We start from the raw sequence: 27,020 nt of genomic DNA on the forward strand, positions 1-27,020 counted from the left end.
AGTGTGGACAATTATGATAAATAATTCACAGAGTTGTTGTGTGAAAACATTAAAAAAAGCACTCATGGCTTTTATTGCTGTGTCATGCCAGTTTGAGGTTCTACATATTTCGTGTGACTATTTTTCCTCAATGGAAAGTCTACTGGTAGTCCTGAGGAGCTCATCACTGTGAGAGATTCAGAGAAAATGAAACTCAATTGATCAACAAAAATATGGACAAACTCTTTAAACAACAGAATGTTTATTGAGGCATTCAAAGATGCTTGTGGACACATCTGATACTCACAGGTAAGTGACAGAAAAGACTGGAATACGCAAATACTAAAATCACTTATCCCTTTAACTTTATTCTCGGTTAGGACAGATTTTATTTAAACTTGAGTGATCAAAATTATTATAAGAAGCAAATGGCCTTAATTGTTTGATGTTCATCAGTTTAGCCTATTGGTCAATATTTGTTTGTCAAAAACAATGCTTTTTTCTTGAAAAGAGGTGAAGAACAATGGTAGAATCTTCATCAACATCAACAAAAGGAAGAGAAAACAGAAGACTGAGTGATTTCTGTGTTGAAAGAAAGCTGAAAGCCCAAAAGTTGATTTTTTTTTTTTTTACATTGTTAGCCTTCCGCATGTTTTTTCAATGCCTTCTCAAAAGCGATGGGGACAAAATCGACCCTGAAAAAAAGTGGTGGGGACATGTCCCATGCTCCCACCCATCCCATCTGCAAATTAGGCCAATGCTATAATGCAAGTTATTTGAATACAGTTTATTGAATTGTGATTTGAAAGCACTGTCACACTCGCAGTCACGCTGTTGTTCTGAATATCAACATGACTGTTATTACCTGAGCTCTTAGTTAACTTATAGCACACCTCTCCTCAACAAGAGTACTTCAGCACAAACGCTGCAAGATGAAGTTTAATACTTCAGTTGAAGGACTTATGGTGACTATAAACGAATCACTGATTCTTGCCTTTGAGACTTCATACTGAACTGCTGGAGTTGATAGAGAAGCAGCAGAAAGCAGCAAATAAACAAGAGAAAGAGCTAGCACAGGAGATCACAAAACAAGACATAACAAAAGTTGCTTTTATTCTTCAAGTATTGTTTTATTCCGCTAAATGCTCCGGTAGTCTGCTGTTGCTATGGGGGAGAGCGGGGTAAGTTGTCACATGGGTAAGTTCATAACTCGAAAACTTGAGGCTCTATCTCAAAAATCAAATAGCCACTTAGTGTGACTTCTTCTTCTATAGACGGTTTCATCGGGCGCACGCGCCTGGACCTAAGTTAACTTCCGGTCTGTGTTGTGTATATCGGTCTGGCTGCGGTGCCTTCTACAAATGCAGTTAAAGTCAAGGTGATGAGTACACTGAAGTTGGGGTCAGGTGGTTGTGCTGCGGGATGTGTTTCCCATACATTTATTTATTTTTGGAGACTCGCCACAATTTTAAAACATATCGATTTTCAAAAAGGCTTCATTGAATAAACATGAGTAACGTTACGTACTGCACGTTTAATAATAATAATTCCTTACATTTATATGTTTAAATATCAAAACGAGGCACAGGTGTTTTTATATCGCTGTATTTCTGGAGGAAGACTTGCATGTTATATGCCTGATAAAGCAGCGTGTGAGCGTACCAGCTCTGCTCTGTTTACAGCTGTTACTGGGGAAACCTCTATTTCTCGCCCTTTATGTCTATGCTTTAAAACATCTCCTGCTGGCAAAGAATGAATTTGCATTTTCATTAAGTACGCCTGATCCACGCGGCAAACATATTTTGTTTGTTATCAAAAAAATTCTACTCTAGAGGGACTTGGCTGGTGTTATTGATTCTATTTGGAAGTCTACCGGAAGTTAAGTTAGGTCCGCAAAAGCGCGCATGCGCAGTAACTTTTGTTTATGTTTTTGCCGTTGAAACCGTCTATAGTCAATTTCCTGTTCAAATGTGGTCAAGATCGCTCTAATCTGAGTTTAGCTAAATTTTCTTATTTTTTGGCTTAAAGAGTAAAAAAAATTAACTCTAAATTTTATGCAATAAAACTTTGTTAGGTATGAATGTTAAAAAACTATTATTTTGCCCCAAATAGAGGAGACAATAACGTGTCTTTTGATACGTTAGCTGACGTGCTATATTGAGCTAACCTTGAGATTTAGCCAACTTTAGCACACAAGTCAGTTTGGGGCAAGTTATCTCAATGACTTTGGGGCAAGTCATCACATATGACAACTTGCCCCATTACAAAAAAAAACACATAGAACATGCTTAAAAAAACATTGAGAATTATTTCTGGAAACTGGTTTTGCACCATCTTATGTCACAGATCAACCCATTCAGAACCCTGCCAGGCCCCAGCAGCAAATCTGTTCTGTCTAGCTTGCCCAGTTATGCTTCTGCTAACACCAGCTCACCCTTACCATTCTTAGAAATAGAAAAGCAACTAGAAATATAAAAGAATAAAGCTGAATCTAGCTAAAAGCGGTTTAAAATTGTTGTATGTGAGTCAAAATCTGGACCTACTAAAAACAAGGCAGTTAAAAGAAGAAAAATAATAGAAGAGTCATCATCAGATGATGAAGAGTGCTTCTGCCTCGACTTTGTGGAGCCTTTTTCAAACATTCGTCCAAAAGATTTCTGGGTAAAATGTGTAAAAATCAACAAATGGGCCCATGATGCTTGCACTTCAGTCAAGGCAATTTAGGTGTGCCAGAATTGTGACTCTGAAGATGAGTCTGATTAGTCAGATACAGGGAATCTGTTTTGTTCAGAGGTTAAACATGTTAAGTTAAGCGAGTTATCTGCAGTATTTCATTCAGTTATCATGGATCTATGTGCAAGCCAGAGAACGTTTGAGTTTAAAGTTCAAAGTAAAGTGGTCTTGCCACTTAAACGTGTTTTGATTGAAATGTGTATTGTTTGGATTTAAATAATTGTTTTTTCCAAATTCTCTAGGCATGATTTTTTTTACATTTCCAGTTCTGGTTGAATTTTAAAGTTAAAATCAATAATCAGAATTAAATAGTTGTGTTCTTATTTTTAGATAGTCTAGTGTGACAACTTACCTGCCGATGGGGCAAGTTGTCACAAGTGCACATTCTCTATACAACAGTCTACAACTCCGTAATGATATAAGATATGACAATGTAATGAAAACAACATATGTGCCCAAGACTTCATTCTTTCATTTGGTATGACATTTATATCATTGTGATGTACGGTGCTCATTAAATGTTAGACAGTTTGAAAAGTGTGACAACTTACCCCGCTCTCCCCTACTGATCTTTTATGGGTAGCCTTTGTTCTGGATATTGATAAGAGATGGACTGTGACCTTACTGTAGTTCAATGAGAGATAAAGTAACATGATTAACAACAATATAAATGCCTGAAACGATCAAACTCTTTAGAAAACAGAATATTTTTTCAGCCAAAGACCTTTGTGGACACATCTGACTCTCACGGGTAAGTGATGGAAATATAAGAGATTGTCCTAAATAGGTTTCTAATGGAGGTGGTCTGATTTAGTTTAACATAGTCATATTTAACCATGTCAATTACTAATCTACTTTAGCTGTTTTCTGCATTGAAATGGTACCAGAATTGTGTTAAAAGTAATTTGATTGGTTGCAAAGAGAAGTTTGGTGTTTCTGTCCCTTTATTTCACAACATAAAGACTAAGAAGAGTTTACCGTCTGTGGTAAGCGAGATGCACTTTACTGCTTTACAGTTTAGGTTCAACCCTAATCAAACACACCAACCTGTATATAGTTGTTCCTTGTTCAGGTGTGTTTGTCAATGTCAATGTCAATGTCAATGTCAAATTTATTTATATAGCACCATTTATCCCAACCGAGGTTGTCCAATGTGCTGCACATATTGTAATAGACAATTGCACAAAACAAATAAGCAATAAAAACATCATAATAAAACAAACATTTCAATACCACTTCCTCACTTAGAATATGCTAATTCAAAAAGATGCGTTTTTAGCATAGTTTTAAAAACAGATAAGGATGATACAGAGCGAATACACAGAGGTAAAGCATTCCATAATCTGGGGGCAGCTACTGAAAAAGCCGGTCGCCTCTGCACCTCAGCTTTGACTTTAGGATACATAGCAGCTTCTGGTTAGATGACCGGAGAGAAAGAACAAGACGATACTCAGTAAGTAGTTCCGAAAGATACGGAGGGGCCAGACCATTTAATGATTTAAACACCAAAAGAATAAGTTTGAAATGTACTCGATAACGCACGGGCAACCAGTGCAAAGAACGTAAAACTGGTGCAACATGCTCCCGTTTTTTAGTCCTGGTTAAGAGTCTAGCTGCTGCATTTTGAACTATTTGTAACCGGGATAAAGCTGACTGGCTAATCCCAAAATATAGTGAGTTACAGTAATCCAGTCTCGTCGTAATGAAAGCATGGATCAATTGTTCATAGTTTTTACTCGTCAAAATGGGTTTAACTTTAGCTAGTAGTCTAAGCTGAAAGAAACATGCTCTAACCACAGTATTGATGTGTTTGTCAAATTTCAGCTTATCATCAAAAATAACCCCTAAATTTTTAACCCAAGGTTTTACAGAGGAAGATAACTCACCCAAATTTATTTTTTGGTGAACTAACAGAGTCTGAAACCGAATACTATTATCTCAGTTTTAGTCTCATTAAAATTAAGAAAATTTAAAGACAGCCAGGCTTTTACATCAGTCAAACAAGTCATGAGTGCTTCTAAGCCATTGAAACTCTTTTTTAAGGGCAAATATATTTGAGTGTCATCTGCATAGCAGTGAAATGACAGACCATGCTTCCTAAAAATAGAACCCAATGGTAGCATATACAAAGAAAAAAGAATCGGAGCTAAGATGGAACCCTGAGGTACACCACATGCTAAAGGAGCTGACTCAGATGAGTGTTCACCCATATTAACATTAAAACGTCTATTTAAAAGATATGAATTGAACCATTCAAGAGCGTTTCCTGTTATGCCTGCGCAGTGCTCCAGGCGAGTAAGAAGGACTGCATGGTCAACAGTGTCAAACGCCGCACTCAAATCTAGGACTGCACAAGCACAGAATGGTTTCCAGAGTCGCCAGCAAGTAGAATATCATTTAAAACCTTCAGGAGTGCAGTCTCTGTAGAGTGGAATTTTCGAAAACCTGATTGAAAGACCTCAAATATCTTATTTTCATCTAAAAAACTCTGCAATTGTAGAAGCACTGTTTTCTCGAGGATCTTTGTAATAAAAGACAAATTTGAAATTGGTCTATAGTTTTCTAAAACAGTAGGATCTAAATTATGTCTCTTGAGCAAAGGATATACTGTAGCATGTTTTAACGCATCAGGTACAGAACTAGTTTCAAAGCATCGGTTAATCAAAGTCACAAGATATGGACCCACTACATCAAAAACTTGTTTCAGGAAATAAGGAGGCAAGATGTCAACGGTAGAGCCTGACGGCTTAAGCCGGCATACTATTTCTTGGAGATATTCAAAAGAAATAGGTTTGAATTGACTAAACTCTGCACAACAAACAGAGTAGATGGACGGATCAGAATCAGGGTGAGATATCCCCCGTCTAATAGAATTAATCTTTTCAACAAAGAATCTCAAAAAATCCTCACACATTGTTTTTGACACAGCAGGGTACTTTGATACCGTTGGGTTGACAACAGTGTTAAAAACAGTAAAAAGAGTTTTGGGCCTATGGAAATTATTATTGATAATGTCTGCAAAATACCTTGATTTTGATTCTTTCAGTGCATTCTGATAATTAAATAATGAATCTCTTAATAATTCCAGCGAAATCTGGAGCCGGTCCTTTTTCCACTTTCGCTCCGCCCGTCTACAGAGCTGCCTCGAGGCGCGAACGTTATCGTCAATCCAGGGTTCAGATCTAGGTTTGAGTTTTAAAGTCTTTACAGGAGCAATTGAATCCAAGATAATCAAAGAAGTCGAGTTAAATTTAAGTAGGAGCTCATCTGGACTCAGATCACACTGACTTATGTCAACTGTTTGAACAGCATCACAGAAAGCTAATGAAAAGGATAAGTTTGATCAGGACGGAAGCTAAATTCTGCATGAAAATGGACCTCATGGGCCAAAACTGAGAAACCTTTGACTAACAGGAAGTATCTGCTAGCTACACTGTAGGAAAACGTCTCAGGTTACGAATGTAACCATGGTTCCCTGAGAGGGAACGAGACACTGCGTCCTCTGAGGGGACACTATGGGGAACACCTCATCGTGACCCGTGTCTGAAGCATACTTTGAAAAACGCCAACGTGTAGGCCGGCGACAGCCTCTGACGTCACTACCAGCACGACTATAAATACGCGCCCGTAGGACCCATCACTTATCTTCTTCGTGAAGCTTGCTTCCGAAGCATGGCAGGGAGCTAGAGGACGCAGTGTCTCGTTCCCTCTCAGGGAACCATGGTTACATTCGTAACCTGAGACGTTCCCTGTCAAGGGAATTTCGAACTGCGTCCTCTGAGGGGACACTATGGGGAACAGTATACCCACGCCGCCATGCTGAGGGGAATGCAGACCAGAATCATGGCAAACACTAAGTACCAACTCGACTATTTCACCGGAGTCGCCCCTGGGACGGTTCGACGGCTGTCTATGACATTATCCCTTATGGCCAAAGGCCTAAGCTACATACCCAACTTACCTGTAGGGCCCTGTAGAGCTGAAGGCTTGGAATCACAAAAGATTCCTTTAAAGCGATACGGCTAAGAACCTAGCACTTTCTTCTACCAAGTCTTGCCTTTCACACAGGGGCTACTGCTAGCTTTCGCAAAAACTTGCCGAAAGAGCTGTCCCAACAGTACTCTAGTAGCGGCGCCCTGTTCTAGATAGGTATCAGAGGATACCTGGGTGGAGTGGTGCCCAAGATGAACGGGGCTTTAACCGACTCAAGAAAGGGCACGAAGCAACCGCGTGAAGCCCTTACCATATAGGATTTTAGAAAGAACGCAGAGTACTAGCGTGCGAACTTACCACAGTGTGGATTTCAGAAAGTGTGCAAAGACTTCACATGCACACTTACCATAACATGGATTTACAAATACTGTTCTAAGGAGGGGCTCTCGTGGCACTCTGATAGACCAGCTCATAGATGGAATGGCCCGGGAGCAGAACAATTGGAGGAAGGAATGTACAGACGAAGCCTCGGCCACATCTGTACCATGGCGTCCAGCCCCAATGGAGCTGGCTGAGTCAGAGGAAGCCAGAGGGGATAGTGCGATGCTCTCTCGAGCCGCAAAACCGATCCACCCAAATCTGGCCAACCTCTCCTAACTCTGCTTCAACACCTTGGTGCGAAGGCGCCATTCCCCGAGCCTCAGCCCCTGCCTCAGCAGGATGTCTGCTCTCACAGTGCGTCTCAAAACAGTATGTAGTACTGGAGCGCTCTGATGAAAAAAACGAGCATTCAGTCTCCTATGAGAGGAGGACTCCGAGCTCCGAGCAGCATGCTCATAGGCGACCCTTTTTCTTTAGAAAAAAGGGGGCGCTGCTAAACTACCACGAGAATTGCCCACACCGCCCCTCATGTTGAGGGAAGCGATGCTCGAGGTGTATAACAAATACACACTGGTTGAATGAAGCCCAAGGAACCCAGGGCTAATCATCAAAAAAAGGGAATGAAGCGGAGCGCGTAACCCCTACCGTACAGGATTTCAGAAAGTGCGCAGAGTCTTGCGTGCACACTTACCACTTACGTGGATTTCAGACAGTGCGCAAAGTGTTCACGTGCACACTGACCACCATGTGGTTTTGAGAAAGTACTAAGGCTTAGCGTGTGTACTGAAAGGTTACCTGACAACCACAGTATGTGGGAGCTCACCTTCAGAGAGGCCTGTGAAGCCTACTACCTGATAACCACAATATGTGGGAGTTCACCTACAGAGAGGCCTAGAGAGGCCTACTACCTGTTACCAGATAACCACAAGTGGAAACTGAAAGTTATTGGAACTCAACTCCAGGGAGGCCTGGTGAGGCCTACTACCTGACAACCACAAACCATGGGAGCTCGCTTTTTAGTGGAAACGCACAGTATGTGGGAGCTAAACCTCCAGGGAGGCCTGGTGAGGCCTACTACCCGACAATCACAGTATGTGGGAGCTCGCCTTCAGAGAGGCCCCACAGTACGTCCACACAGCCCCTCATGTTGAGGGAAGCGATGCTTGAGGTGTATAACAAATACACACTGGTTCAATGAAGCCCATGGAACCCAGGGCTAATCATCTTAACCCTCTGGAGTCTAAGGGTATTTTTGGAGCCTGGAGAAGTTTTGTCATGCCCTGACATTTGTGCTTTTTTCAGTTTCTTATAAATATCCAAATGGGTAAAGACTAATCTCACTGTAATCAGCACAAACTGGGCTATAATAATATGTGAAATGCATGTATGTACATGATTGTGTTTTTGAGAAAAAAAATATTATGCGTGGTTAGTGAAAAACTAAAAATGTTAAAACGCTTGAATAAGGCAAAAAAACACATAAAGAACAATGGTTCCCGGGATTTTTGAGAACTGGAGCTTGTAGCCTAGAATTTTTCTTTCTAAATGATGTGAAAATCATCTTGTTTACTCACTCACAGAAAACAATATATTGATTTAAATTTTCTAAGACACTTTTTGTTGGTAAAAGTCATATGCGAGTAGGCGTCAACTACCATGTATATCATTGTGATTTACACCTGAGAAGACAAAGGCCTGCATAATGAGCTGCATAATGAGCCTTTCAGTCATCTGTGCCACTGTGAGTGAGGAGTTACAAGAGAGAATGTGAGAACAAAATAAATCTATATAATTTTATGTTTGTAGTTTATTAAGAATATATTTAATTATCCCACAACATAATTTAATATCCACTTGGGGGAGCAGTTAAACAGTTTATTAGAAACAATCAAAGCTGACTTTCAAACAAATTGTTTGGCATGCTTACTCCAGTCACACAATCCTTCAGAAATCCTTTTAACAATCTTATTTTCTACAAAAAAAAAAAAAAAAAACATTTGTTGTTATTATTATCATCATTATTATTAATGTTGAAAAGAGCTGAGAATATTTTTCTGGGTTTTTAGGGGGAATAAATTGAAAGAAAAGCATTGTTTTTACATTTGTTACAGTTATCTATTTGTTACATTTATATTATTTACATCAAGCTTTTGAAGGGTATAGTGTTGTATATTGTTATTGAAACTTCATAATGTTTCACTTGATTATACATTTAGTCAGGAATTATAGTTTGGAAAAAGTCTAACTAGTAAAACGTTTACACGTTATGTGAAAACTAGTACAAGTATATAAATAAATAAAAAGAGACTTACTCATGTTTATGATCTCTGCTGAATAAAGTGCTTCATTTTTTTTTTCTGAGGAAATCCATTTCTCAAATCCTCAACCACATCACATCTTTTTGGGGTGAATTATGTGTTATTCCTCTCATCGCGAAGCAAACAGTAAAATAAAAAAAACTTGAACAGTCTTGCTGCTTTTTCTTCTGTTATGGGGAAAGGGAAAGGGAAAGGGAAACGATGTTATGGTGAAAGGGAACGAAGCGGAGCGCGTAACCCCTACCGTACAGGATTTCAGAAAGTGCGCAAAATCTTTCGTGCACACTTACCACTTACGTGGATTTCAAGTTTTGAGAAAGTACACAGGCTTAGCGTGTGTACAGAAAGGTTCCTAAGCATCGCAGAGGCGCTGGATCGCACGGGAGAGGCGAGCTCCAACCCTCAAGCGAGGGGAGCATCACCTGAGGCAGTACATACAGAAGAATTCCGTAACTACCACCTCCCCGTATGCCCCAAGCGGCCAGGCGGCCCCTCAGGGTGACCTGGCCGGACATCCGTGAAATTCCCCGCAGTGCTGTGCCAGTTCTGACGATCAGCCAGGCTCCTCGGGAGGGGGTGTGGGATGGACAACCGCAGAGCGCGTGCCTCCCACACGCGGGTCCCACTCCGCGGTGGGTGTCGCACCCCGGGGGGGGGCGGAACCCACACGGCGCGGCCGCCTGCCGAAAGCCTGTGATCTTGGCCTCCTAATACCAGAGCACTGTAAAGGAAACTCACAGAGTTTGTTAGTAGACATATAACCACCAGCAACATAACACCCATAAGCAAATAAAGAAAGGGTTACATACTCACCCACCCTCCTGTACTGGAGTCCCGCTTACGGGGTGCCCCCTTCTGGTCCGGACCGTCAGTAAGGTGGTTACTATGAACATAGAACCAACCAAAACATCATAGGTCCAGGATAGGAGACTGTTATGTGAGAAACTTTCCACCTAACCTCGATCAGGTGGAGAGCTGGTGGCTACAGGGGAATTAGACAGGGGAGGATAAAAACAGAAGTTAAAACAGAGGTTAAAAACATCCAGAGCTACTAGGTATCGCTCCGATCCGGACGAGGACGCTGCCTTGTCTGAATCACATCCCTCAGACCCTGCTTACCTCTCCATGACCCACGATTCCTCTTGCCCCTGCCCTTAGCCGTGACACTAGACTTCTGCGCCCGTCTCCGATCCTCAGATCGAGATGGGCCAGGACCCCTTTGTTGTTCGGGCTCGGACCTGGACCTTGGTGGAATGAAGGATTTAAAGGCAGCTGAGCGCGCCCTTGCCTCCCTGAACTTTTCGACCACCATCTCGGCAGAGGTACCGAAAAGCTCAGAAAGCGAGACCGGAGCATCGAGAAGAAACCCACTTTCTTCCCTCCCGATGTCTGCCAGGTTCACCCACAGATGTCTCTCCGTTACCACCATGGCCGCCATAGACCTACCCATGGCGGAGGCGGCCTGCTTGGTAGCCCGGAGAGAGAGGTCTGTGGTGCGGCGCAGCTCAGCTACCTGGTCAGCTGAAAGGCCCTCGCCTGTATCCAGGTCCTTCAGCAGGTCAGCCTGGTAAGCCTGAAGCACTGCCATCGTGTGCAACGAAGCCACAGCCTGACCTGCTGCCGTGTATGATTTGCCATTTAAGCGGGATGTATCCTGGAGGGGCTTAGATGACAAAGAGGGAGATTTAAGAGAGGACGTTTCCCCCACAGAGAGATAGCCAGCCAGCGTCTCTTCTACAGGGGGCATCCTCTCATAGCCGTTTTCGTGCATGCCTTCGATATTAGCATAACTCGCATGCTGAAACCGATGGATGCGAGAGGAAAACGGCCTCTTCCATTCCTTTTCGACTTCTGCATGTAAGTCAGGCAAGAATGGAAGGCTCACCTGGGCTGGAGGGCTATGGTCAGACAAATAACGCTCATCGAGGCGACCTCGCGACGTTACTTTTCTGGCACGCTTCCATGGCAAGTCTAATTTTGCCGTGGCGCGATCCATAACCTCTTACAGCTCCCCATACGCAGGGCAGGAGGATTGAGAAGGCTCAGCCTCAGCTTCTTTGCCACTCTCAGACATCTCCTGCTCTTCCTGGGTAAAACCCAGCAGAGCACTAACTTCAGTGTCAGAATGGGTTAATGACAACGCATCTTCCTCCTGAAGTTTACTCTCGTTTGCCGCCAGAGAGTGTGAAAGGAAAAGTCTCTCTCTACAGTCCTCAGCGAGATCCACCTGTGATCCCCACGAGCTCATTCTCCTCCGTGCCTCGGGCAACGGTGGGTCCTGAGCCGCGGGATCCAGATGGCTGTCCCTCTTTCCTCAAAAAGAGAGACAAACGAGAGCGGAGCTTTTTCACAGAAAAACGCTCGCAGTGCACGCAGATTGCCCCCTCGAGGACATCGCGCGCGTGCTCTTCCAGTCTGTATCCAGATCAGAGGGTCACTGCAGTCACCCGGATCCAGTACGTATCCAGACCAGATGGTGGATCAGCACCTAGAAAGGACCTCTATTGCCCTGAAAGACAGCGGAGACCAGGACAACTAGAGCCCCAGATACAGATCCCCTGTAAAGATCTTGTCTCAGAGGACCACCAGGACAAGACCACAGGAAACAGATGATACTTCTGCACAATCTGACTTTGCTGCAGCCTGGAATTGAACTACTGGTTTCGTCTGGTCAGAGGAGAACTGGCCCCCCAACTGAGCCTGGTTTCTCCCAAGGATTTTTTTCTCCATTCTGTCACCGATGGAGTTTCGGTTCCTTGCCGCTGTCGCCTCTGGCTTGCTTAGTTGGGGTCACTTCATCTACAGTGATATCGTTGACTTGATTGCAAATAAATGCACAGACACTATTTAACTGAACAGAGATGACATTACTGAATTCAATGATGAACTGTCTTTAACTATCATTTTGCATTATTGACACACTGTTTTCCTAATGAATGTTGTTCAGTTGCTTTGATGCAATGTATTTTGTTTAAAGCGCTATATAAATAAAGGTGACTTGACTCTTCGCCCAAACAAGAGACGCAAAGAGTGTGTGTGTCATCAGGTGTCAAATAACGCTGACACGGATGCACACACTGTTTAAACGCCTTGCTAGTGGATGCCATGATAACAATAATAGATTGCTCTTACCGTTTTGGTCGTTTCTCAGATGCACGCTTCAAACAAAACAGTCAATGAAGACGAAGAAGATAAGTGACGGGTCCTACGGGCGCGTATTTATAGTCACGCTGGTAGGGACGTCAGAGGCTGTCGCGGGCCAACACGTTGGCGTTTTTCAAAGTATGCTTCAGACACGGGTCACGACGAGGTGTTCCCCATAGTGTCCCCTCAGAGGACGCACTTCGAAGTTCCCTTGACAGGGAATCACATTAACATACTATTAGGGCTGGGACAACGCGTCGAGGTCATCGATGACGTCGACGCAAAAAATACGTCGACGCAAAATATGCGCATCGATTCGTCGACCTGTTTTTATTTCTCTAAAAAACGTTTGCAAAACGTTTACCTTATGTGCGCTGAATATACGCGATGGCCGGATCAACATTCTGTCCAACGTTATATAACCAATCCAGGGGTTTTTCTGCATTGATCTTTTTTTTTGGCGCCTGTCAAAGCCTTATTTGACGGTGAGTGACAGTGACAGGGCGCGTACGAGAGAGAGCCCCGGCTGCGCGCGCACTCACAGTCTTCAAACAACACGAGCGCTTCTTGCTCTCTCCCTCCCTTGTGCATATTAATCAAAATCATTAAACAAGATAGAAAAAGGGCGAAACACCAAAGTTTCACGCGCTCGCGCACTCACAGTCTTCAAACTACACGAGCGCTTCTTGCTCTCTCCCTCCCTTGTGCATATTAACCAAAATCATTAGACACGATAGAAAAAGGGCGGAACGCCAAAGTTTCACGTAGAGCATTCAGAGATTTTTTTTCTCCATGACAGGCTGCTGGCTCCCACTGTTAATTTTTTTTTTTTTTTTGTAAAAGCACTCTCTGTATTAGCTTAAAGCCCTCAAGTTTACATTTACATACTGTATTCTTTCAATTGCTCTAAACAAGTATTTTGGGTGACCTTTTTTATTGAATACTAGACATCAAGTTGTTGTTATTTTCATCTGAAATAACTTATTTTTTCAGTAAGCTAGGCCCTATGTGTTCAGTAAGCTTGTTTCAGTAAGCTATGTGTTTTCAAGGTTTCAAGGTTTTATTGAATGCTATCTCTATACAAGTGCAAAGTAATGCATCTTTTATTTTGTAATTTTAAGAGCAATAAACATATATTGCAATGTTAAGGAATTTATGTTTTTTTCATTCAGATATGTAAATCAACATGTATAAATTGTTAGTAGTCAATTAATGGGGAGATAATCGAAATCAAATCGGTCTGAAAAATTAATCGTTAGATTAATCGATGCATCGAAAAAATAATCGCTAGATTAATCGTTTAAAAAATAATCGATTATCCCAGCCCTACACACTATGAAATAAATAAATAAATATTTAATCAAAGCAACAGCATTTTATAAGTCACTGTGATGATTTAAGGGCAGTGATTATATTTCCTCCATGCACAATCAATATTTATATGATAACTTTTTTAATGGCTTTGATCCAATCACTTATTTGTTTATACCTCAGTGATCAAAAACATACTCATCATTGCCACAAGAATTTTTTTTTTTTTTTTTTTAATGATAATTGACCATTGATCATAATTTATATTGTGAAATAACTTATAAGTTGGGTATTTTCTGTCCTAAAAAGACTTGAAGAGGGCATGAGCAATGGCAGAATCAATGAAAGAAACAAAGAGAAAGAGTATAGACACTATACATCCAGGTAAGACAATACAACCCCAAAAGTCGCAGGCAGTCAAATGTTTGAACACTACTAATTATTTTTATTTTAACATTGTTTATTGATCACCTGGTGGTTGCTGATGTTGATGACCAGATGACTGTACATACTTAATAATAATGTTAATATATTGGCAAGGCAATATATTAATTTCATTATTTATGCAGAAACCTTTGTGAACATTTTGCCCTTTGACAAGTAGTGTGATTTATCTTCATCATTTATTTTTCTAGTCATGTCATCCTCCAGTGGACCACTGACTGAGGAGCTTCAGTGCTCTATATGTCTGGATGTGTTCACTGATCCAGTCAGCACTCCATGTGGACACAACTTCTGCAAGACCTGTCTGAATAAGTGCTGGGACAACAGTCAGACCTGCAGCTGTCCATACTGTAAAGAAACATTCAAGCAAAAACCTGATCTCAAGATTAATACTACACTCAGAGAGATCGTAGATCACTATAAAAAGAAAAGTCCAGAGAAAAAAACTGAAGTTCTGTGTGATTTCTGTGAGGAAAGAAAGCTGAAAGCCCTGAAGTCATGTCTGGTGTGTCAGAGCTCTTACTGTGAAACTCACCTGGAGCCTCATTTAAGAGTGGCAGGTTTAAAGAAACACAAACTGATGGATCCTGTGAGTAATCTGTAGGAATTTATATGTCAGAAACATGAGAGACCTCTGGAGCTGTTCTGTAGAGATGATCAGACGAGTGTGTGTTCAATGTGCACTGCGACAGACCACAAGAACCACAACACTGTTCCTCTAGAAGAAGAGAGTGAAGACAAGAAGGTAGTTTATAATGTCTCATATCCTGAAGAATCAAATATTTTTTATCTTGTGAGATAAGTTTAAAATGTAAACATACTGAAAATTATCTTCAGAAGACAGAAAATCTCTGTTATGTTAAAAATGTCTGTGTTTTGTTCTCTATCTATAGACTCAACTGATGAAGACACAGAATGATTTGCAACAGATGATCCAGGACAGAATCAAGAAGATTCAAGACATCAAACACTCAGCAGAAGTCAGAAAAGTGAGTTTAAAATAATTTAACCCATTCAGACTCTGCTTCCATTGGAATGGACATCATGGTTCCTGGTTTAAACCGAGCACCAACCTCTCGCTCTCTTTGGTGAGGCCAATAAGGAGGTGACTAAACCTGTAATTGATCGACTGGCCGCTTGAGGCTGGCTGCAAAAGGGAGTCAGTCCCATAGACTCCCCATGTTAAAATGCCCAACTTTACAGCAGAAAAAAAAACATGTTTACAGCCTGGTTCAAAAAATTATTTTGGTCTAAATAGCTGTGACGAGTGGGGCGGGGCCGAGAGCCGTGGGAACGAGTGAGGCTGGTTGAGTGATTGGAAATCAGCGACACCTGCGACACTCACCGGTCTTGAGTCCCATGGAGGAGATGGAAGGATATAAAATGGGAGCGACGACAGTGGACGAGAGACGAGAGAGGACCGGGCCTGGGTTTCTTCTTCTTCTTCTTCGTTTGGTGATTTATGGCGGTTGGCAAACCAACTTTCGGTGCATTACCGCCACCAACTGGACTGGAGTGTGGAGCACTAAAAAACAATAAGCAACTAAACAAACAACTTTATCCCCTATACTTCAAATTCTCCAATCTACTCCTATTGCTTTAAGATACTTCATTATCGCACTATATATTTTTACTTGCTTTCCCAATAGACTTTCCATACTGAATACTACCACACCCAATTTTCTTACTATCCTCTTAATTACTAACCTTTCTTTTCCATATTTTAAACATTTTATTAAAACATGTTCTATTGTTTCTGCCTGATCACAATAATTACATTTTCCCGTATCATGTTTTCCTATCTAAAACAAGGAATGATTTAATCGAGCGTGCCCTATTCTAATACGAGAAACAATCGTATTCTCTTTCCTATTCCCAAAAACACTTCTTCCGTTTCATACTTGCTTCTGAATACTATACAACTGTCTTCCCTTGACCTCATTATTCCATAGTTCTTGCCATTTATTGTTTATGAATTCTTTTATTTTACTTTTAACTTCATTTTTGCTCAACGTTACTTGCACATTTATCTCATTATATTTTACTGCTTTTTTTGCTAGTCTATCTATCACTTCATTGGCCTCCAATCCCACATGAGCAGGAACCCACACAAACACTATTAAGCTTACACTACTTATTCTTAGCAAACTTGCAAGTATCTCATATATAATGTCTTGCCTTGATATTTTATTTCCACTTACGAGGCTTGTGATTGCTGCAAACGAATCAGAACATATAGCTACTAATCTTGGTTTTACGTCCTCTACCCACTGGAGTGCAACCATCATGGCAACTAATTCTGCTGCAAATACAGAGATATGGTCAGTTATTCTTTTCTTGATACTAATTTGAAACTTAGGAATATATACAGCAGCTGCTGTTCTTCCAGAGATAGGATCCTTAGACCCATCAGTAAATATTTGCACCCATGATGAGTAAGTCTGATCTAAATACTGCTGTGCTATAATATTCTTTAGGATGTCTTTCTCATTCTTAATTTTCATTTGAATTTGTATGTCAATTATTGGCATGGGCAAAATCCATGGTGGTATACTGGATAATATCATAGTAGGGCTAACATCACAATCTTCGATACCCGCTTCTTGTGCTTCTCTTTGAACACTCCATCCAAATGTTTTAATGTTTTTGTTCCGATGTTCCCAGCATTCTTCTAGTACTCCCTTCACTGGATGATTCTTTTTATGACCTTTTATATTAACCCAATAATTCAGTCTTATTTTATGTCTTCGAAGTTTTACCGGAGCAACACCAACTTCTTCCTGTAGAGCTGCTATGGGAGATGTTCTGACTGCACCACAACATATTCTTAGAGCTTGATTTTGTATTGCTTCAATCTTTTTGAGTGTAGTCTCGTTTGCAAAACCGTAAATTATACTTCCATAATCTAAACTTGATCTAATTAAAGTATTATATATTCTTTTCAACGATACTCTACAAGCTCCCCATTCCACCCCTGTTAAACATCTTAATATATTTACTCCTTTTTTACATTTCTTCATCAGATTTTTAGCATGTATAGCAAAAGTCATCCTGGAATCCATTCATACACCAAGATATTTGACTACTGGCACTTGCTCCAATTCCTGCTTATATAACTTTAACTTAACCTCTGGTATTTTTTTCCTTTTAGTAAAACATATAACCTGAGTCTTAGCCACAGACAATCTAAAGCTCCAGTTATTTGCCCACCCCTCCACTTCATCTACTGGTTTTTGAATACTTTGTGTTACACATGCAATATTACGTCCTCTTTTCCAAATTGCCCCGTCATCCTCAAATAATGCTCTTCCTACATCACCTTTTAAATTACAAAAAACATCATTTATCATAATATTAAATAATACTGGGCTGCATACACTTCCTTGAGTAGTTCCGTTCTCTATCTTGTATGTCTCTGAATACTCTACTCCTATCCTAACTTGAATTGTTCTTTCAAGAAGAAAATCCATAATCCAGTTATACATCTTTCCTCCAATTCCCATACTTTTAATTTTTATTAAAAGTCCCTCTTTCCAAAGCATATCATAAGCTTTCTCGATGTCAAATAACACCCCTACCATTACTTCTTTATTAGCCTGAGCTTTCCTGATATCTGCTTCTAGGCTTAACACAGAGTCCATAGAATTCCGACCTGCCCTAAATCCACTTTGGTATGGTGACATAAGTCCTTTAACTTCCAATATATAATTTAGTTTACGTACAATCATTTTTTCCATCAGCTTACATAAATTAGAAGTTAATGGAATTGGCCTATAATTAATTGGATTAGCTTTGTCCTTTCCAAATATCGTCTCTTCCAGGAGATGTATGTTTGACTCCTCCTAAAGCCATCTTTAATTCATAAATACTAAAATCTGCATCTAAGGTGTCTCCAGTAGGGTTCCTTTTCATCAACACGTCTGGATGCTGACTCTTATTCTTATTTCTATTCTTTTTAATATCGTCTGTTACATTATCGTCACTATGGACTTTAACAAATACTTTAGCCAGCATTTCAGCCTTTTCTTTATCTGCCACAGCCATTTTTCCTACATCATTTTTTAAAACTGGTATATCGTGATTTCTATATATTCCTCCCATTTTTCTAATTGATCCCCACATTTCACTTATGTCAACATCTCCTCCTATTGAATTACACCAATCTCTCCAGTATTTAGTTTTAGCTGTTCTTACTATTCTTCTCACCTCAGCTAGTGCTCTCTTATAATAGATAAAATCTTCAAATAAATTAGTTTGTTTAATTTTCCTAATTGCTTTATTCCTATTTTTAACTGCGGTACTACATTCTTCTGTCCACCACGGAACTGCTTTCCTTTTTTTTTACATGATCCCTTTTTACCTATAACTTCATCTGTTACCTCAAACAATACTTTACATATTTTCTCTTTACACTCCTCTATATCCTCTATCGCATTTAGATCTAATGATGTTATTTCTACCTCGCTTAAATACTCATACACTTCCCAATTTGCTTTTTTAAATCTCCATCTTGGTAGTAAAAACACAATATGCTCCAATACACTCACCCCTACCTTACTATCCGTAAATGATCCTTGGCTATTGATTTTCTTTCTTTTCAGCTTTGCTATTCTACTCCATTCATTCCCTCCAACACTCCCGCTACATGATTCATCCTCCATTTCCGGAACGCTACCGGAGCTACCGTCATTTCCTGCCATCAGTGCTCCAGTCACAGTCCAGTGTTGCCAACCGCCTTCCGCAAAAAACAATCCCGGGCCTGGGTTTTTAGTTGTGTTTGGTTTTTATTTGTGCGCGCTGCCAAGATGGCGACGGCCCGCTCTGCACACTTTAGGCTTCAAAAACACACTTCAGGAGTCTACAGGTGACGTCACGGACACTACGTGAAGTGTTAAAAAACATAAAATTATTTAGTGATCACTACCCATAATATTTTCTTCCCACACATCCCATATACATTTATTTGCTATCTCTTCAGAAACCAATGTTAAATCAATTGCTGACCCAACTCCACGAACCAAATCTATTCTTGTGTTTCTGGAGTCTACAGGTGACGTCACGGACACTACGTAAAGTGTTAAAAAACATAAAATTATTTAGTGATCACTACCCATAATATTTTCTTTCCACACATCCCATATACATTTATTTGCTATCTCTTCAGAAACCAATGTTAAATCAATTGCTGACCCAACTCCACGAACCAAATCTATTCTTGTGTTTCTGCCGTCATTTAAACATACTAACCCATTACTGTCTAAAATTCCTTCTACTACCCCCCCCCCATTATAATCATCACTACTACTTCCCCATAAAGTGCTATGTGCATTAAAATCTCCACACCAAATTACTTTAGTATTTCCTGACCCAATAACCTTCTCTAATTCTTTACTTAGTTTACTACAAGGATTATAATAATTTATTATTCAAATAATTTGATTCTCTGCAAATACTTCTATCACCACCATCTCATATGCTTCAATCTCATTAATGAGTCTGTAATCTATATCATTCTTAATAAAAGTGGCCACCCCACCTACATTTCCTGCCCCTCTATCTCTCCTTACTATATTATATTCTTGCAGTACAAAATTTAGGTGAGGTTTTAACCACGTTTCTTGTATGCAAATTATATTAGGTTTCTTATCTTGTTGATCTATATACCTCTTAAATTCTGGCCCATTTGCAATAATACTTCTGGCATTCCATTACAAAACCGTTAAAATCATAAATATTATGTACTTCCACATGAATTTTGAACACTTGATTTAGTCATTAGCATGTCATTTATTTTTTCCAAAGTTACTCCGACTACATTCAAGTATCTCTCTCCTGCCCTTATTATGATTTTAATTCTTTCTGTTCTACTTTCCGTTTGAGCCGAACAATTTATCACTTCATCCATAAATGACACGAATTCCATTTTTCCAATCACCATTTTATCCTCACTTGTCTTTTCCTGACCCAAAGCAATTTCATTGCCTTCCTTACTAACCACCTCTCCCTGTCTCTGCTCATGTCGTTTTGCTTTCTTTGCGGCTTCAGCATAAGTCAGCCCCTCCGCAATTCTCACATTCTGGATTTTCATCGCATGTTTGTGAGCACTGGATCCCCCAAATCCTGCACTATGCTCATCACCGCAATTGCAGCATTTTGCCTTCGCTCCTATGTCACATTTACCATATTCATGTTCGCCCCCACACCTCGCACATCTTAAATTTCCTCTGCAAACCGCACTAACATGTCCATACTTCTGACACTTGAAGCATCTTAGTGGGGGAGGAACGTATGGTCTTACTTGATAACTTACATATCCTATTTTAATCTTCTCTGGCATTCTTTCTTCATCAAACTGAAGCATCACCAACATACTATCCTTCCTTTCTTTGTTTTTACCATATTGGAGCCTTTTTGCTCCAACGACCTTGCTCCCTTCAATGGCGCTTTTAATTTTGTCAACAGGTACATCAGTTGGAATTCCATAAATGACACCTCTTAACCATGGTTTCCTACTCATCACTGTGCTTGACACCGAATATCCAAGCAATTAATTAATACCCAGTGCCTTCTTTTGTTGTTTTTCGTCTTTACACATAATAATCACATTTCCATCTCTCAGGGTCTTTGCATTATTTATATCTCCTAACACTCTTTTCAGAGCTTTGGTCAATTTAATTGGGTTTAATGTCACTCCGGGTTCTCCGAATTCTATCATTATTTTAAATTCTTCCACCTCAATCCTACTCACGTGATCCTCCTTTCCACTATCCTTAAATGATCCTTGGCTATTGATTTTCTTTCTTTTCCGCTTTGCTATTCTACTCCATTCATTCCCTCCAACACTCCCGCTACATGATTCATCCTCCATTTCCGGATCGCTACCGGAGCTACCGTCATTTCCTGCCATCAGTGCTCCAGTCACAGTCCAGTGTTGCCAACCGCCTTCTGCAAAAAACAATCCCGGGCCTGGGTTTTTAGTTGTGTTTGGTTTTTATTTGTGCGCGTCAGTCGTCCGTGAGGGGCTGATGCGCTGTTTAGTGTTTATTTTGTTTATTTGATTGTCAGCCGGTTCCCGCCTCCTTCTTCCCACGAAAGAACTGCGTTGCAATAGCTAATTGTGCTCTTTATGACAACTGTGAGGGGGGTGAATTTTTTTTATAACTCATCCGTTTAAATTGTATTAAGACTTAAAGTTCTGCATAATTAAGGGTGTGGCCACTTGAGTGACAGGTGGATTGCCGCTGCTGACACTGCCATCGCGCTAGGTGGGCGTGGCTTCCGCAAGTAGCTCCCGCCCTTTGGCCCATTTTTGATTGTCCGGGAGAGTCGCTCGTTGACCGCGCTGCCAAGATGGCGACGGCCCGCTCTGCACACTTTAGGCTTCAAAAACACACTTCAGGAGTCTACAGGTGACGTCACGGACACTACGTCCATGTTTCATACAGTCTATGGTTTAAACCAATATAATTTTGTTATTTTATAATTTAAGTAATATCTGGTCACTCGTTGGTCCCTGATCAACCACAAACCCTAACCTAATCTGGGGTTCATTTCTCAGAAGTGTTAGGTTTCCTTACCAATGAAGTTCAGTGGAACTTGTGACCATTGCTGGCTAACAATGCTTTTGTCAAACGTATCCCTGGCTGAGCTTCAGGCATCAAAAAGAAAGTCCTGGCTAACCAACACAATGGACATCAGGTCTTGAATGAATTCAGCAGGAACCTCTTGACTTAGTTGTGTGCCAGGTTGTGAAATGTGTGCATGCATTTCAATGATAAAATATAAAGCTACAAATTCTACTGGTAATGTTTTATGCAAAATAATATGTATTTATTAGAATATTATTATCTTCAAAGTGACTATGTGAATGTGAAATGAGTGAATCCACAGCACACACACCATAGGCACTCATGCCTTTATCCTACAATGTAAACAATTAGAAATTTTCAAATCAACCAGAAGATTAATATAAATGATCTGAATATTGACATGGCTATGATTACCTGATTACTTAGAAAAGTAATCTCACATGTCAATTATTTTTTTAACTCTTTAAACCACTGATAAATGAACAATAGTAACAATGATTATTGTTTTAGCAAAGAAACTTAATAATTTGTTGATTGAACTGGACTGGAGATGATGGAGGAGCAGCAGAAAGCAGCAGAGAAACAGGAGCAAGAGCTCATTAAAGATCTGGAGCAGGAGATCACTGAGCTAAAGATGAGAAACACTGAGCTGGAGCAGCTCTCACACACTGAAGATCACCTCCACCTCCTACAGGTCAGTGAACTTCTCTGATCAATGATAATGCAGTATATGACACCAGAACACTCCCAATGCTGAAGGATTTCTCCTTTCTCCTGCTGTAGATTTCCTCATCCCTATGCAGGTCATTTATTTTTTCCAAAGTTACTCCGACTACATTCAAGTATCTCTCTCCTGCCCTTATTATGATTTTAATTCTTTCTGTTCTACTTTCCGTTTGAGCCGAACAATTTATCACTTCATCCATAAATGACACGAATTCCATTTTTCCAATCACCATTTTATCCTCACTTGTCTTTTCCTGACCCAAAGCAATTTCATTGCCTTCCTTACTAACCACCTCTCCCTGTCTCTGCTCATGTCGTTTTGCTTTCTTTGCGGCTTCAGCATAAGTCAGCCCCTCCGCAATTCTCACATTCTGGATTTTCATCGCATGTTTGTGAGCACTGGATCCCCCAAATCCTGCACTATGCTCATCACCGCAATTGCAGCATTTTGCCTTCGCTCCTATGTCACATTTACCATATTCATGTTCGCCCCCACACCTCGCACATCTTAAATTTCCTCTGCAAACCGCACTAACATGTCCATACTTCTGACACTTGAAGCATCTTAGTGGGGGAGGAACGTATGGTCTTACTTGATAACTTACATATCCTATTTTAATCTTCTCTGGCATTCTTTCTTCATCAAACTGAAGCATCACCAACATACTATCCTTCCTTTCTTTGTTTTTACCATATTGGAGCCTTTTTGCTCCAACGACCTTGCTCCCTTCAATGGCGCTTTTAATTTTGTCAACAGGTACATCAGTTGGAATTCCATAAATGACACCTCTTAACCATGGTTTCCTACTCATCACTGTGCTTGACACCGAATATCCAAGCAATTAATTAATACCCAGTGCCTTCTTTTGTTGTTTTTCGTCTTTACACATAATAATCACATTTCCATCTCTCAGGGTCTTTGCATTATTTATATCTCCTAACACTCTTTTCAGAGCTTTGGTCAATTTAATTGGGTTTAATGTCACTCCGGGTTCTCCGAATTCTATCATTATTTTAAATTCTTCCACCTCAATCCTACTCACGTGATCCTCCTTTCCACTATCCTTAAATGATCCTTGGCTATTGATTTTCTTTCTTTTCCGCTTTGCTATTCTACTCCATTCATTCCCTCCAACACTCCCGCTACATGATTCATCCTCCATTTCCGGATCGCTACCGGAGCTACCGTCATTTCCTGCCATCAGTGCTCCAGTCACAGTCCAGTGTTGCCAACCGCCTTCTGCAAAAAACAATCCCGGGCCTGGGTTTTTAGTTGTGTTTGGTTTTTATTTGTGCGCGTCAGTCGTCCGTGAGGGGCTGATGCGCTGTTTAGTGTTTATTTTGTTTATTTGATTGTCAGCCGGTTCCCGCCTCCTTCTTCCCACGAAAGAACTGCGTTGCAATAGCTAATTGTGCTCTTTATGACAACTGTGAGGGGGGTGAATTTTTTTTATAACTCATCCGTTTAAATTGTATTAAGACTTAAAGTTCTGCATAATTAAGGGTGTGGCCACTTGAGTGACAGGTGGATTGCCGCTGCTGACACTGCCATCGCGCTAGGTGGGCGTGGCTTCCGCAAGTAGCTCCCGCCCTTTGGCCCATTTTTGATTGTCCGGGAGAGTCGCTCGTTGACCGCGCTGCCAAGATGGCGACGGCCCGCTCTGCACACTTTAGGCTTCAAAAACACACTTCAGGAGTCTACAGGTGACGTCACGGACACTACGTCCATGTTTCATACAGTCTATGGTTTAAACCAATATAATTTTGTTATTTTATAATTTAAGTAATATCTGGTCACTCGTTGGTCCCTGATCAACCACAAACCCTAACCTAATCTGGGGTTCATTTCTCAGAAGTGTTAGGTTTCCTTACCAATGAAGTTCAGTGGAACTTGTGACCATTGCTGGCTAACAATGCTTTTGTCAAACGTATCCCTGGCTGAGCTTCAGGCATCAAAAAGAAAGTCCTGGCTAACCAACACAATGGACATCAGGTCTTGAATGAATTCAGCAGGAACCTCTTGACTTAGTTGTGTGCCAGGTTGTGAAATGTGTGCATGCATTTCAATGATAAAATATAAAGCTACAAATTCTACTGGTAATGTTTTATGCAAAATAATATGTATTTATTAGAATATTATTATCTTCAAAGTGACTATGTGAATGTGAAATGAGTGAATCCACAGCACACACACCATAGGCACTCATGCCTTTATCCTACAATGTAAACAATTAGAAATTTTCAAATCAACCAGAAGATTAATATAAATGATCTGAATATTGACATGGCTATGATTACCTGATTACTTAGAAAAGTAATCTCACATGTCAATTATTTTTTTAACTCTTTAAACCACTGATAAATGAACAATAGTAACAATGATTATTGTTTTAGCAAAGAAACTTAATAATTTGTTGATTGAACTGGACTGGAGATGATGGAGGAGCAGCAGAAAGCAGCAGAGAAACAGGAGCAAGAGCTCATTAAAGATCTGGAGCAGGAGATCACTGAGCTAAAGATGAGAAACACTGAGCTGGAGCAGCTCTCACACACTGAAGATCACCTCCACCTCCTACAGGTCAGTGAACTTCTCTGATCAATGATAATGCAGTATATGACACCAGAACACTCCCAATGCTGAAGGATTTCTCCTTTCTCCTGCTGTAGATTTCCTCATCCCTATGCAGCCTTAAAAACACCAGGAACTGGCCTGAGATCAGTGTGAAGACTCATGAGAATCTGAAGACTCTGAGGAGAGCTCTGACTCAACTGCAGGAAACTCTAGATGAGAAACTGACACAAACTGGTAAGAATGAGTCTATGTCATCTGAAATAAGAGAATGTGATCGTGTTTGTGGCTCATTATCAAATGGTAAAGAGGACAGGTAATTTTATTTTTTATCTCTAATGTCAAATTAATCTTGTTCTAGAAGCTTCATCCCTGTAACCACAACTATGATACATAAGTGCATATGTGAACATGTTTAGTTAAGACACTACACAGAGAAAAAATCATTTAATATTAACTTCACTGATTATATATGCTCTTGTGAATACCTGTAAGATCAAATCAGTTGAAGAAAAGATTTTTTATGTTTTAGAAAATCAAATTGACTGACATCAGGGTCATGATATCTGACATCAGTCAAGAGGCACATTTGTTGCTCAGAAGACAAAGAGTGTATGTGAAATTTCTGACCTGTAGCTGTTTATATAGGCATAGTTAATAAATGGCCTGAATATCTCATGATATTTAATTGTCATTAGTTTCTACAGAGCTGAAGTTGATGCAGCAGTACGCAGGTATGTTGTCTGAACTACACTATTTTACATTCAGATATTCACAGCTTCATTACTGCACTACAATCTGATTAACCATTTATTAAATATTAAAACACAAAATCTGTGTATGGTGAAATTGTGATTGATATTCTTTGTTTTCTCAGTGGATGTGACTCTGGATCCTGATACAGCTCATCCTAGACTCATCCTGTCTGATGATGGAAAACAAGTGAGAGACGGAAACATTTATCAAAAAATCCTAGACAAACCGGAAAGATTTGATACATGCATAAATGTCCTGGGAAAGCAGGGATTATCCTCAGGGAGATTTTATTTTGAGGTGCAGGTGAAGGAAAAGACTGAATGGGATTTAGGAGTGGTCAGTGAATCCATTAACAGGAAGGGAAAGATCACTGCTAGTCCGAAAACTGGATTCTGGACTGTGGTTCTGAGGTTTGGGAATGAATATAAGGCTGGTGCTGGTCCTTATGTCCCTCTGTCTCTAAAAGTGAAGCCACAGAGGATTGGTGTGTTTGTGGATTATGAGGAGGGTCTGGTCTCATTTTATGATGTGGAGTCCAGCTCTTATATCTACTCTTTCACTGGTCAGTCTTTCACTGGAAAACTCTATCCATATTTTAGCCCCTCCTTAAACTACAAGAGTAATAACTCAAGCCCACTGATCATCACACCTGTCAATTACTATAAATGATTTTTTCCCAAAATGTCATAAATACTCATGCTTATTTCCTTGAACCTGAAAATTTGAAAGAAGAAAAAAGTTGAGCATATCTGCAGGCAGGGGCTAAAACTAAATTTTGTCCCAACATTTTACGGTCATTTAAGTCTTTATAAATCATTTAAGACCAAGTTTACAAGGTAACTCAACAATACTGCGAATTCTGACATAATTGTGTGTGTTTTAGTGCGTTGAAGCTGGTGCACTGTCTAAAGCGGCTCAGAATACAGCCGAACGCACAGCCTTTCAGACTATACTTCACTGCACAGTTTAGGCGGGGTGACCCCAGGTATGTGTCACCGAATTCTCGGGTTATGAAGAATAAAGAAGGGAAAAGTTAATCTTCCGAAATGAAGCAGCAAAATCTTCTCAGGTATTTATGCTTTGTTTTTGAATGAAAACAGTGCATCCCTGCAGCACGGCTGACCCAGAAGATAGTGT

At 40.4% G+C, this 27,020-nt stretch overlaps 1 pseudogene; it reads left to right on the forward strand.

Annotated features, from left to right (window-relative positions):
* Positions 1-3,336: 3,336 nt before the first annotated feature.
* Positions 3,337-26,942, forward strand: LOC132145098 (E3 ubiquitin-protein ligase TRIM39-like; annotated as a pseudogene).
* The last annotated feature ends 78 nt before the right edge of the window (positions 26,943-27,020 follow it).

This window comes from Carassius carassius, chromosome 8, assembly GCF_963082965.1.
Source record: "Carassius carassius chromosome 8, fCarCar2.1, whole genome shotgun sequence".
Taxonomy (NCBI): Eukaryota; Metazoa; Chordata; class Actinopteri; order Cypriniformes; family Cyprinidae; genus Carassius; species Carassius carassius.